This window comes from Tiliqua scincoides, chromosome 5 (assembly GCF_035046505.1).
Source record: "Tiliqua scincoides isolate rTilSci1 chromosome 5, rTilSci1.hap2, whole genome shotgun sequence".
NCBI lineage: Eukaryota > Metazoa > Chordata > Lepidosauria > Squamata > Scincidae > Tiliqua > Tiliqua scincoides.
The window spans coordinates 68473080-68485861 of NC_089825.1; the positions used below are offsets into that span (position 1 = coordinate 68473080).

The window sequence follows — 12782 nt, forward strand, 5'->3', positions numbered from 1 at the left end:
ATGTTGCACTTAGAACATGCAAATAATCACATTTCTGCCTTTTGCTAGCAGCAACATTTTTTTTTAACAGTTCAAGATAGAATGGCTTTTATTTTCAGCAAATACACCCAGTACATATCTGTGTTTAATGAATACCAAACTGTAAAAAAAATCCTGGGTACTGAAAAATGTACAGCATCTGCCGTTCAGTCAATAAGCCATGTATAATTCACACAACTGCAACAAGGGCTTCCCTGGCTTTTTCTGGTAACCTCATCTTGCCTCTAGAGGAACTCCCCTTCTGAGAATCAGAGTCATTCATTTTGTGTGCCAGCCTGGAATGCCCGATTCATTTGATACCTCTATCATTTGTCTGGGTTTTCTGTACCTCATATGCTCTTGTCACGATTTCTCCTGTTTCTTCTCGAACACAGCCAGCAGCATCTAACTTTACACAAAAGAATGAATGGCTGTTCAGAGGTTAAAGTTACCAAGAAAACATGCCAGGACAAATTTTCACAGGTGAAAACAGATTACCGCATAACCTAACATTCACCTCCAAAGGACATCCATCGCTGTTAGAATCCTGAATGCTATTTTTGCTTTCAAAAAATCTACACTCTCATTTCTCTAAAGCAAAGAGGTTCATCTATGTTTGAGGGAAACGTGGCTGGAAAAACAGGGTTAAGAAAGGAAATCCAGGTGGAGTCTCATTATTCCTAAGGGTTCTGTTCCCAGAACTCATGTGGAGGGCAAAAATCACATGAAAGCAAACCCATTTAAAAAACAATGACCCTTTGCTAGGCAATTTAAAAACAGCCTTTCCGACCTTTGTGGTGTAAAACAGAGATGTTAGGCAAACAATTCATCAATCAGTCTCTCTCCAGGTGCTTAGAAAGGCTTCACTCTCAGCCAGTGACCTCTCCTTTCACAAATGCAAAGTGATTATCTTTCTTTCACATGCTCAGGGGGAAGGGACAGGTTGAGTGAAGCTGTTCTGCCTGGAAAATGATAGATGGTCAGCCGGCTGCATTAACAAGGCTATTGTTAAACAACTGTTTTCCTTTAATTTAAAGGGCACTTTTCATTGTTTTGAGATAGAAAAGTGCATGGATTTTTTCTACAGGTAGAAGGGGAAAAATGCATCCTTTTATAATCATAGTTTAAAAAAACTGCTGTTCTTGTGGTTGTAGAGAGACAGTCATGCAAGTGATTACAGGTAAAACCCATGGATAACTAGGTTATACCTATAATCACTTGCATGACTGTCTCTCTACAACCACAAGAACAGCAGTTTTTTTAAACTATGATTTTAAAAGGATGCATTTTTCCCCTTCTACAGATTAGTTGAGTCAAATCTGCGTATAACAAGGTTGGATCTGTAAATGGAAGCTTCCTTTTTATTTAACTTCAGTTCCTACATTAACGCTTTTCCATGGATTTACAAATTGATTTAATCATCATTGAACACTAGTATTGGTTCTTCCCTGCCAGATGTCTGACTAATGCCTGTACAATACATGGTAGTTAGAACTTGAAGAAAGACAAAAACATTTTTTTAAAATTTTTGGTAAACACCACAGTAAACCCTGTCTACTACTTATCAAAAAGTTGATCATATGAATTCACCAAACACTCTTTGTAGAATGGTTAGGTCCAACCCCTCACCGGGTGCAGCTTCTGTTTCTGCTAAGCACTTTGACAGTATCTACACACATGAAACTTCTACATGCTTAAGAACTTTTCACTGAATGGCAGCCCTGTACAGCATGAAACCAGGACCCTAGGCCCAATGTTTTATTCTTGTCAGCATATGCCTATTATAAAAGCACATATTTTAGGGAATTATGATAGTCTGACCCTGCCCTACCCCCATGTTTTAGGAAGCTCTGAATACTTCCCAAAGTATTACAGAGCAATACCTCTGCGGCAGGAGATGTGGTCTGTTGGTAGAGCTGCCACCTTGCCTGAAAGAGCTAAGCAGGATCTGCTCCGGAGTGGCCTTGGATGGATGACTGGAAGCTGCTGGCTGGAGATGAAGGAGTGTGGAGGAGTCAATTGGCAAGAAATGAATAACATTCTAAGAACCAGCCTGAGGTATGTTTTGCAGCTACCTGTGGATGCTTGGAAAGTACAAGCCAGGTTGACAACTGCACTATGTAGGGAAACATTAGGAGATAATGGAGGGCCCTATGAATTTCTCTCATAGAATAACACTTGTAAAAACGTCATTTGAAAAAAAAATGGGGCTTATGGTAAACAGCCTTGAGTCTACAATACTCAAGTCTACGAGAAAGGCGGTATATAAATACTATCATAAATAATATAAATATGTCCTTGGAAAATGATACATTCTATTCTTTTCAGGAAGTCACGGCAATTGCAGACATTTAAACCCAGTAGTATACATGTGACTTTAAAAAGGTCATGGACTTTTTCCCACACCCAGGACTGTAAGGCTTTGGTGGCAGATGGAGAATCGGGGGGTTCCAGTGCATTTTCATACAGATCTACGTTACTACAGCTTAAACCACTGGAACATTTTACATATAGTGTATGAGGGGAGCACAATTCCACCATCTAATCACATGCATACTACTACCATGACGACAGGTGTGCAGATTGGTCTTGTGTTTTTGTCTCTTACTGTACACATTGCCTGCAATGCAGTTCACAGTAAGAGGCTTAAGTGCCATTGATTTCAATGGAATTTATGCTCGTCCTGCTATGGACTGAATGCAACCATTGTGTTTGTAACAATGTAAATTTTTCAGTATTTACTTAATTTTTACTTAATACAGAAAAAAGTGTTTGCATGTCAGATTATATGGTCCTTACAGGTTGATACCTGACCAATTATGGATGAGCAAAACAATATTTGGTTCTTCAGTTGCATTTTAACACTCTTAAAAGCTAGAATGAAGGTCATCAGTGAGCAGGTTTCTAAGCCTTTCTTGTGTGGCTGACCAAAAAGAACAGACAGTGTGTTTGTTTTCGCACCGTCCAATGAACACTCGAGACAACAGATATGGGAGAAAGGGCCACTTTATTTAGCAGTTACAGCAGAAGAGGAGGCTGAGACCTGCAACATTCAAGGCAGCGAAGCCCCCAGTGGTGCGGAGGCGGGACCTCTGGGCACATCTGCCCCCAGGCGGGCATGCACCCGACTCCAAGCCGTGCCGCATTGTTAGGTGGTGCAGCTCATCCAGGTCTGTCCCTTAAGGGGAAGGCAGCCGGATGGCGGGCTGTGCCACCTCGAGCTGCTGAGCCTCTGAGGTGGACCCCACGGTCCCGGCCAGTGACTCGTCTATGTCCTCGTGCCGCCAAGCCCCTGAGGACTGCAATTGGGTTCTGCCCTGCCTATGCCACCTGAAGGTGCATGCCCAAAGTCCATTTCACGCCTTCTAACCCGCACCACCTGCCTTCATAAAGTGACCAATGGCAACTTGAAGGGGAGCAACCCCTGGCCCTGGACAGTCTGGGGTAGGTGAAAAAACTGCCTGACCCTTGGCTAATCTTGGCAGGCAGCAAAAAATTCCTACCTGTCTCCAAACGGCGACCAGTAAAACTCAGACTGCCTTTAGGGTGGGTGGGTGGGTGTCTACACAGTGCCCACGTGTAAAGGAGGAAGAGGGGTGGGTATTGTGCCCTTTAAAGGCCCCCATAGTTGCCAGTTCCAGCCCACCTCCACTCCCCAACTGGGAGGAGACTCTTGTGTTCCAGGCCAGGCTAAACAAACTCCGATCAACCTTTAATTGGGCGATCGGGATACAGTTGGTTCAGTTCATGCTGTTTTCAGCAATATTTACATCAGACACAATCAGGAAGAGAGCGAGAGATGCTCAGATTCATTTTAATGCTACAGTTGGGTCTTTGTTGCTTATTATTGACATCTCAGGATTGAGCTTTGGCTGCATGCAAACTTAAACCAACTGTACTTGAGCACAGATGTATTTAAGGTGGCAGTCCTAAGTATGTTTGCTTGAAATCTGTGATCCTTAATTCAGAAAATACATGGATAGAGTTTACCTGCATTTCTCTATTACATCTGCACTGCATGAGATTGCAGAGCTCGATTCCCTGTAGCAACCCACATTTTCATTTGCAGAGTGCTCTCTAATACAGTTGTGTATTTTATATCCCAGTTGGACTGTTGCAATGTACTCTACATGGGGCTGCCTTTGAAGAGTGTTTGGAAACTTAAGCCAGTCTCAAATGCTGCAACTGTTGAAAGAATGACAGCTAGATCTATACAATACAGTACAGTGAGTGTGGTTATGTGTGTGTCCCTACCAATAGGGGGAGCAATCAACTATTTGCGTCCTAGTTTTAAACGCTTGTAGTCTATTCTCTCCTGCTTTGACTAGACTTCTCATTTGCTTCTTGTCTTGTTGTTTTTAACCCCTCCTGCCTAAGGGGCCATGCCCAGTTGCTTCTCTTGTTTTATTTTGCAATATACTCAAAGCTCATTGTGTAACTCAGCTCTGATGACAATGAGTTGTTTTTTCCACAGCTCTACCAGTACCCAGTCTATTGACCAGAGTCGACTAAGAGGAGCATGTGATTATCTTGTTAAAACAGCTTTACTGGCTTCTGGTCTGTCTTTGGGCTCAATACAAAGTGCGAGTGTTTAAAAGTTACCCATTGGAGGATGCAATCTTTTAACACTTACATGGGAGTAAGTCCCATTGAGCTGAATATGACTTACTTCTGAATACACACACACAAGAATGTGTTGTGCCGTAAGGGGACCATCTAGGGCAGGGATGGGCAAAAATTTTGGCAGGAGGGTCACATCATCTCTCTGACACTGTTGGGGGCCAGGAAAAAGAAAGAATTAATTTAGATTTCAAATTTAAATAAATTTACATAAATGAATACATCAGAGACGGAACTTATGTGAATGAATGAATTTTACTGAGCTTATTTATAATACACATGATAACTATAATACAGGTATGTAGAACCACATGAGAACTATGAAGTGTTTGCCACACACCTCATGCACAGTGAAAACATATAGACCAAGGCAGAGACCAAGCCAGAAACACATGGAGACATATATTGTTCAGAGGAAATGGGGGGGGGGGCTAAAATAATGCCCAGGGAAAACACATGGAGACTTTAAAGCTATAACTTGGCCCGCAACTTGCATCTGGCGATTGCAACTGGCAGTCACAGGCCTGCGCAGGCTCCAACAGTCTCTGATGGGCCAGAGGTTCATTGGAGACTGGGAGCTCCCTGTGGGCCGCACTGAGGGTCCCTGAGGGTCGCCAATGGCCCCCGGGCTGGGGTTTGCCCACCCCTGATCTAAAGGATCATATTTTCTCATATGAGGTCACCTACTCGTTAAGAACTCTTCCTCTGTGTCCCCTACCATTGGGAGTTGTATGGGAATGTGAGAGAGATCTTGACTGTAGTTGTGCCCAAGCTGTAAGAGTTCACTTTTGAGGGAATTCCACCCTGCCATCTCTGATGGACAATGCAAAGTATGGATAAGTAGTATTACCATGTAAAATGTTTATTTTTCATATGTTTTACCACCCTTCCTCCAAGGAACTCAGGGTAGTGTACATAGTTCATTCCCTTCTTTTGTCCTCACAACAACCCTGTAAGGTAGGTGAGGCTGAGAGATAATAACTGATCCAAAGTCATCCAGGAGGCCTCATGGCTGAGGAGGGATTTGAACCTGGATTTTCCAGGTCCAAATTGAAATCCCAAATCACTATACCATCCTGACTCCATACCAAGATACTCCACACCAAGATAATCTAGGGCCTAGCTCCACTGTTAAGTTCATACTGATGAAACCTACTAGTTGATTAACCATAATTCTACGTTGTCCCAGAGTCATCCTCAGTATCGTTGTATATTAATTGATATTTTGCATAACTTCATTACACAGAACTACAAGCGTCAATTACATATGTAGGTCGATCTTTCTCAGTGATGCAGAGTATGATTGCTAACCAGCACGTTTACCACCAGAAAATCCAGTTTGGGGTCTGTCTCGCATATCTTGGAAATACAGTAAGTGAAAAAGGATGTGCGTAGTCTTGGGGCAAGTCCTCTGGCTGGAGTAAAAGGAGGTCATGACTTTGAAGTTCACTTTAACTCCCTTTGGCTCTATATTTTATGAAACCTCTTCCACAATAGAACTATAGAATTTGTGAGAGCTCTGTGTGCTTGTAAGGAATGCAAGGCAGTTCGGATTGTGCGTTAATTTATGTTTGGTGTAGCAGTTAGGAAGCTGAGCCCTCTCATAAAACTCTATGGTCTCTTTCATTAATTGAGAATCGGGGGGGGGGGGGCAGACAAGGATTGTAGCAGAAACTGAATGCCCAAAGGGAGTCTGGAGCTGACACCTGTCCCTGAGAGGACCACAACTCACAGCTAATCAATGCAAATTTTGAATGTTTAAACAAAGTGGACTGAAATGCTCCATTTATGTTTTCTTGGCCTGATTTCCATAAAACAGAGCCACAAAAAGTTGTGTGGGTGTGCGTGCATGCGTGCGTGCGCGTGTGTGTGTGAAAAAATACCACAAGAAGAATAGAAAACTCACAAAATAAAATGACACAACCTAACAGCTATATGCCTTAAAAGAGGACTGAAAAAAATGTATACATTGCATATGCATCTCCAGAAGATTAAACAAATCACTTATGGTGTGGCATACTTTTGCACAGGTACTCTTTCTGACCAAGCTGGGAAGTTTCCGCTGCTGCTGCAGCTCCAGCTTTTACTTAAATGGCTTCATCTTCCTTCCAGTAATTCCCCTTATGATGCTTTCCTTTTACTCATGACATCTCTGCTCTTTAGGACAATATATTGAATTTGCTTATCTCCCCCCCCCCTGCCTTTTTTGTAACATGTCTCTTAGCAATTGTTTTAAATTGTAAATACCTTGAACACTTTGGCAGAAAAACAGTATGCAAACAGAGTTAGTAAGTAAATAAATAATACAGCAACAACATAAGGTGGAAAATAAATGAATATATAACATAGAAGCTTCTTCCTTCATCAGTAGCTCCCCTTAGTATAAAAAGAATTACATCAGGATTTACCCATATTTGGGGGGAGGGCGGGAGAAGCAAGAAACATTTTTGATGAATGGTCTCATCCTGAATTCCTGCACTAGCAAAAAAAACAGGGTTAGTGAGAATATGTAGACCCCACGATTTTCCTAGTGCCAACTGTGGCATTACAGGCTGATATATCTTTAAGACAAAGGGCTGGCGAGTCATTAATGCCACATTTGGAGGACTTGGGATTCGGTTTAATGTCTCCCATGTAAATGCTGCTCCAGCCTGATGTTCCTTATCAAATAAGGAATGCTGAAAATATCACAGCCCAAGATGGTGTGGCCACAAGCCAGCCTTAATTAGTTAAGCACACAGTGCTATACATCACTCATTAATTCTTTTAAAAATCTCACCTCTATTTTTTGTTCATTAAATCAAACTTTCAGGAAAACAAACTACCCTCATTCCCAGGGCTGCAGCACAAACTTAATTTCATTTTAAGCAAGCATCAGAGTTTAAAAGATGCCTTAGGTCAGTGGTTCCCAAACTGGTGGGTCTCAGCTTTGTCTGCAACTTTAAGGGGCAAGAAGGGGGGAAGGCATCGGCATGATCCCCAGGATCGTGCTGCTGCCAGGGATGGAAGGGGATGTGACACTTCTCCACTAGCTCCAACCTGGGGGGGGGGGGTTTCCAGGGAGACCCATGGACACCTTGTGTGCACGCATGCACGCATATGTATATAATGCAAAATATTTGCAACATCAGATTAGTCTTTATTATAAAGGTTGTCTCAAATCTTTTCTCTTTCAGATCCCATTAATAAATGTTTCAGTTCTCAGACATCCTGAAAGTGTGAGAGATTAGTGCTTTTCATAGTTCTCAATTTCCCTGGCAGCACAACATACCACATGTATGGCACTGGCCAAAGATAGGAGGGTGGCCCTATTCATGATGTGAATAAGCATGATTTTCCTTTGTGGGGGGGGGGGGGAACACCCATCTATCTTGTGCAGGTAAAAGAGAGATTTAGATTTGCTCTCCGCACTCTGATGCAATGAGGGAAATCCACACATAGAAATCAGCTTCTGTACATAGGTTTCCTTGTTTGCTTGGGATTTGCACGTGCAGCTTAGATGTGGATGAGCATCCTGATTTCTGATGCACTGTGCTGCACATCTGAATGCAAAGCACCGAAAGTGGTCCCCATCTGAATGGGAGGGTGTGGATTGGGATGCCTGGTCCCATCCGTCTTGCTTAGCAGATTCAAATGTGCTGTCTGGCAAGCTACTAGCCATGTGCAATGCTACCATTTTTATTGAACTATTTGGATTGGGACCTGAATGTTTACGAGATGGCTTGGAATGTTTATGAGAATTGCCATGAATCTAATGTTTCAGCTTGCTCATGTGAAAAGGTTTCAGTCATCCACAGAACTACTTTGGAGAAAGGTCCTTTATGCAACAAAACTACAGGAGAGAATGATCAATTTGTTTCTTAATTCTCGTGTCATTTTTAAACTTTCAATAGTGTATTTTTTTCAGGAGCATTTCATGCAACTTTAAAAAAATAGCTGCTTAATGATGCTGATAATGCCCCACTCCTAGGTTACTTTAAATATGTGGGCTAAAAATGACCTTTGCCCATCCTCATCCACACCAGCAAGGGTTGGTACACCTTCACAGTCATTCTATACCTAGTGTGACATTTGGCAAGCGAGACTTCACTCTCCTGCCTGTTAGCGGCACACATTTTTGGTGGCTACACCACTCACTTCTCTCTCCAAGGAATACAGAAGTCAGCCACCCGGAGATGCTGTGATACTGAGTCACAAGTCACCAAAGATCAATTTCGATTACCCTCTGCTTTTATCGTACCAGGGAGGTACCTGATATTGCTCCCCCACACTTCCCTGAATCTCAAGTATTTTTCCCCTTCTCCTTAGACAGAGAATGAAAAAATGTTTCAATTTCTCCAGAGCAGTTTTCCCCCTTTTTCAAATTGTTCAGAAATCATTCATGAGCTAGTACTCAGCAGTGAATATTTGAAGTGATCTTGTTGAGTTGCACTTAAAATGAGATATTTTTTTTCCATTCTTTCACTGTGGCCCTTCGCATGCAGTTCAGTGATTACCAGTAATTCCTGAGTGGCCAATCTACAGTATAGAAGTCACAAATTGCCAAAGGCAGCAGTGGAAATTTGTGGTTGGCCTAGCCAGGAGCAGAAGGTCCTGTGGGCCTAGCCCTGGTATAGTATTAGGTCTCAACTTCCAGCACTTGGAGAAAGTGCTTTGTAACACGTCTTAGCAGGACTGATGAGCAGCCAGGGATTTGAAAGTGTTGGATCATGTTATCGTTTAATATATTCATTAACCAATTGCATTTCAATCAAATGTGCACCTGTACTTATTTATATCGTTAGGGTCCCAGTCCTATCCTTGTGGCATGCCAGTGTACCACAAAGTGTGCTGTTGCAACAGCTGGTCCACTGGTCTGCGCAGCTGTTGTGGGAGGCTGTATGCTGCCAGTGTTGCCACGCAGACTGGCTGCCAGTGGGGTTCTGCCGATAATGGAGGCAGCTTGGGGGCAAGATGGCATGGATCTCGGTGGCACTGTCCACCTTATTCAAACCCCCATCCCAGTCCTCACATTCCTGGCAGGGTCCAGTAAAACAGCTGGTGTAGATTGAAGGGGTTCCACAGAAGGACAAGGCAGCGGCCTTGGAGATAAGTAGGTAAATTTTTTTGTTTCTTCCCTCTTCCATTCAGGCTGCATCCAGCATGCCAGTGGGGTTAGGATTAGACTATTAGAGATCCTGCCCTTAAGGAAACAATGCTCTCATGTTAGCTAAACTTCACTACAAGAGCTTTTCAAAAATATTGAACACAGCACAAAATGATACAATTTAGTTTACAAAAGTTGGCACCATTAAAAGAAGAGGCAACCTTCAATAAATAGAAATACCATTAATCATAATCATATTTTCTTATGCCATTCCATTCATTCCACAGTGTACTAAACAAAACAGGAGTGTCCTTAATGCGCACCGTTACCAACATCTTCCTTGTAGATTACAGTTGCCCTCATCAAATAAAGAGGACTAGAAGCAAAAAATCATTTCAGCAAGGGCTCATCTGGCATTTGGGTGATGGGTTGATGCCTACCCTCTGTGCTTCTGTAATTATTCTGTAGTTTGTTTCTTTCTGGACCAAATAGTTACCCATTCCCCCATGGCTCTACTGTGTGTGAGGGGTTTGGGTGGGTCTTTTTTTGTTTTTAAATGATTTTACTTATTGCTATTATACATGGTAGTATGGAGCTTTGTAAGCCACCTTGGGCATTTGCTTTGGCATGGGAAAGGCAGGATACAAATTTTTCAATCAAATTAATAATAAACAATGCAATCCAATGTGGTCTTGACCTGTGTGGCATACTTTCTAGAAGTTGATCGTGACATTTATGATGCTCTATGTCAGTTGTAAAATCTGAAGATATTTGGACAGCCATGCTTATATCGTTCATATGCTCACAGAAACACGTATGAAGCTGGCATGAGAAGAACCAGTGGACGTGGAAAACATTGCTGCCTTCAGTCCGGTCAAGTGGCCGAGGACCACTGGCTTTCATATCCATGGATGTGAAAACTTTGCCGATTAAGCCAGTAGTTGTGGTTGTGATGTTCTATGCAGCTGAGTGGATAATTCATAATTAATCATTTATGCCACTGTGTTTCTTTCCTTCTTGTGTGGGATTTTCTGTTCTGCTTCCTTGGTTTGACAGATTTTTCTGCTTCAGGCTGTTAGTTACTACTTGGGCAACCCAGGGCTGCAGTGATGGTGCTAGTTGGTAACAGGAGAACTTGAGCAGCATGAAAGATGATAGAATCTGTGACTGGAGTAGTGGTCAATTAATATCCATAAGGTTGCCATATAACCAGAAAGAACAGCCTAATTGGCTCTTGTGCCTTGATGTAGCAGCCTGATGTGCAGAAATCAGTAGGTGATGCTTTTCCTGGTTTGGAGCTAAAGAGACAGAAAATATGTCACTAGTAAATGTCTGAGTGTCAAGACTACTGTTGAAGTATAGGAGCAGAGCCTGTGCAAAAAGGTGGCTACCCTATCTGAGATTGCAACTCACTTACCTTTAGATCTGCTCAGAAGCCAAAATATTTGTTCTTGCGATTTTCTATAATTTTTATGCAGGATGTTATTTCACAGGTTTATGGACTGTTTAAATCAGATACTTTCAAAGTTTGTTACAATGCAGGGAAAAAAGCCCAACAAAAAACTGTTCAAAATAAAGACAGTCAGTCCAGATGGTAGCATTCGTTATTTTCAAAGAGACAGACAAATTTAAAAAGGAAAGAGGAAGCAGGAGTAGGCAGGCCTATAGTTTTGCAGAATTGCCAAGCAACCTGTATTTTACTGGCCCAACCAGTAAAACAGTGTTCTCACAGGTCATCAGCAGGACTTGAGTCTGAGCACCAAACTGCATTGAAATGGTAAATATCATTTAAATCAATTTAAATAAATAAATGCAGCGGAGGAGGGCAGAATTAGGATCAGACCTGTGGTCTAGGGGAGTTAATCTTTTCCCCCAGGATCCATTTTTCAGTTGACTCCTCACCCATCAGGGTGCGTATAACAGAGCATGGGAGAATCTGTCACAGATCAATGTCTCATCAAGCTACATCCAGAAATGTAAATAAACTCCAGTCTGAATTCTGTCTCTCCACACCTGAAACCGTCAGATTTTGTTCCATCACTAGCCTGCCAGATTGTTCCAGGTTCTGTTTATCTTGTTTCCACCCTGGCCTTGCCAAAGTGGGCATTGCATTTTGTATCAGAAAATAGGAGTTCCAAATATCTCAATGAGATAAGCCTAATATAAAATAAGAACTCATGGAAAAAGAAGGCATTAGCAGGTCATTACACCCATCAATCGATTTGTCAAACATTGAGGAAGCAGGGCTTGTGTCAATTACAGTAGTTCTTAACATTTCACTAAGTGGGACTGACTGCCTGGGCCTTCTTGGAAGACCTACCTATATTCTGAGAAACTTGGCTTTCACTCCCCAGAGAGGATCTACACATTGCAACAAAATGAGATGTGAAAAAAGTAGTGGAGTTCTGAAGTGGCAGACAGTCACTTCAGACATGGGATGTAAAACGACTTTTTAAATATTCCTTTATGCAAAGAAAGCCCTGCAAGTAGACAAGCAGCATGGCAGGGATAGAACTGGGGGATCAACTTTCTTTCTGATATGTTAGTTTTCTGCATGCAGGGATGCATTACATGGGATGTGCATTACATACACATTTAAAAACTGTGTTCCTAGTCTGCAGATTTAAGTGGTGTACTCTACCAATCATTCTGCTGGTGTGGCCCGTAAGTGGTAGAATGTCTTTAAATACAGTTGTCACTTTATTAAGTGTGGAACTTCATTACATTTGCAGTACTTTTACTTTTCTTCTTCTGAACAGGTCCTAAGTATTTTTCTTACTCTGATCAGTTCTTCCATTTTAGAAGTGCATTGTGTTGAAACCTGCACCTGGTATTTGTTTTTTAATCACCACCACCACCCCCAATTTTTTTTTTTTTAAAAAAACCCCTTTACATTAAAAGTTTGTGTGACTGTGAATTCATTTCCTTTTTCCTTTAAAAGAAGGCAATAATCATTTTTCTTTAAGAGAGGGTGACAATTCCACTATTTGTAAATTCTCCTTCCGAGGAACAGACCAGATTGCCTGGATCTTTTCGTTGTTGTTCTGGCTTCAGTTTC

The 12782-nt window shown here is 42.0% G+C and overlaps 1 long non-coding RNA gene across 1 annotated transcript in view; it reads right to left on the bottom strand.

Annotated features, from left to right (window-relative positions):
* Positions 1–4874: 4874 nt before the first annotated feature.
* The window catches only part of LOC136654083 (uncharacterized), a 32772-nt gene continuing 24864 nt past the window's right edge, over positions 4875–12782 (bottom strand). The window contains exon 3 of the long non-coding RNA XR_010794576.1: positions 4875–11022. This is a non-coding gene — a long non-coding RNA (uncharacterized lncRNA). The remainder of the gene's footprint in view (positions 11023–12782) is intronic.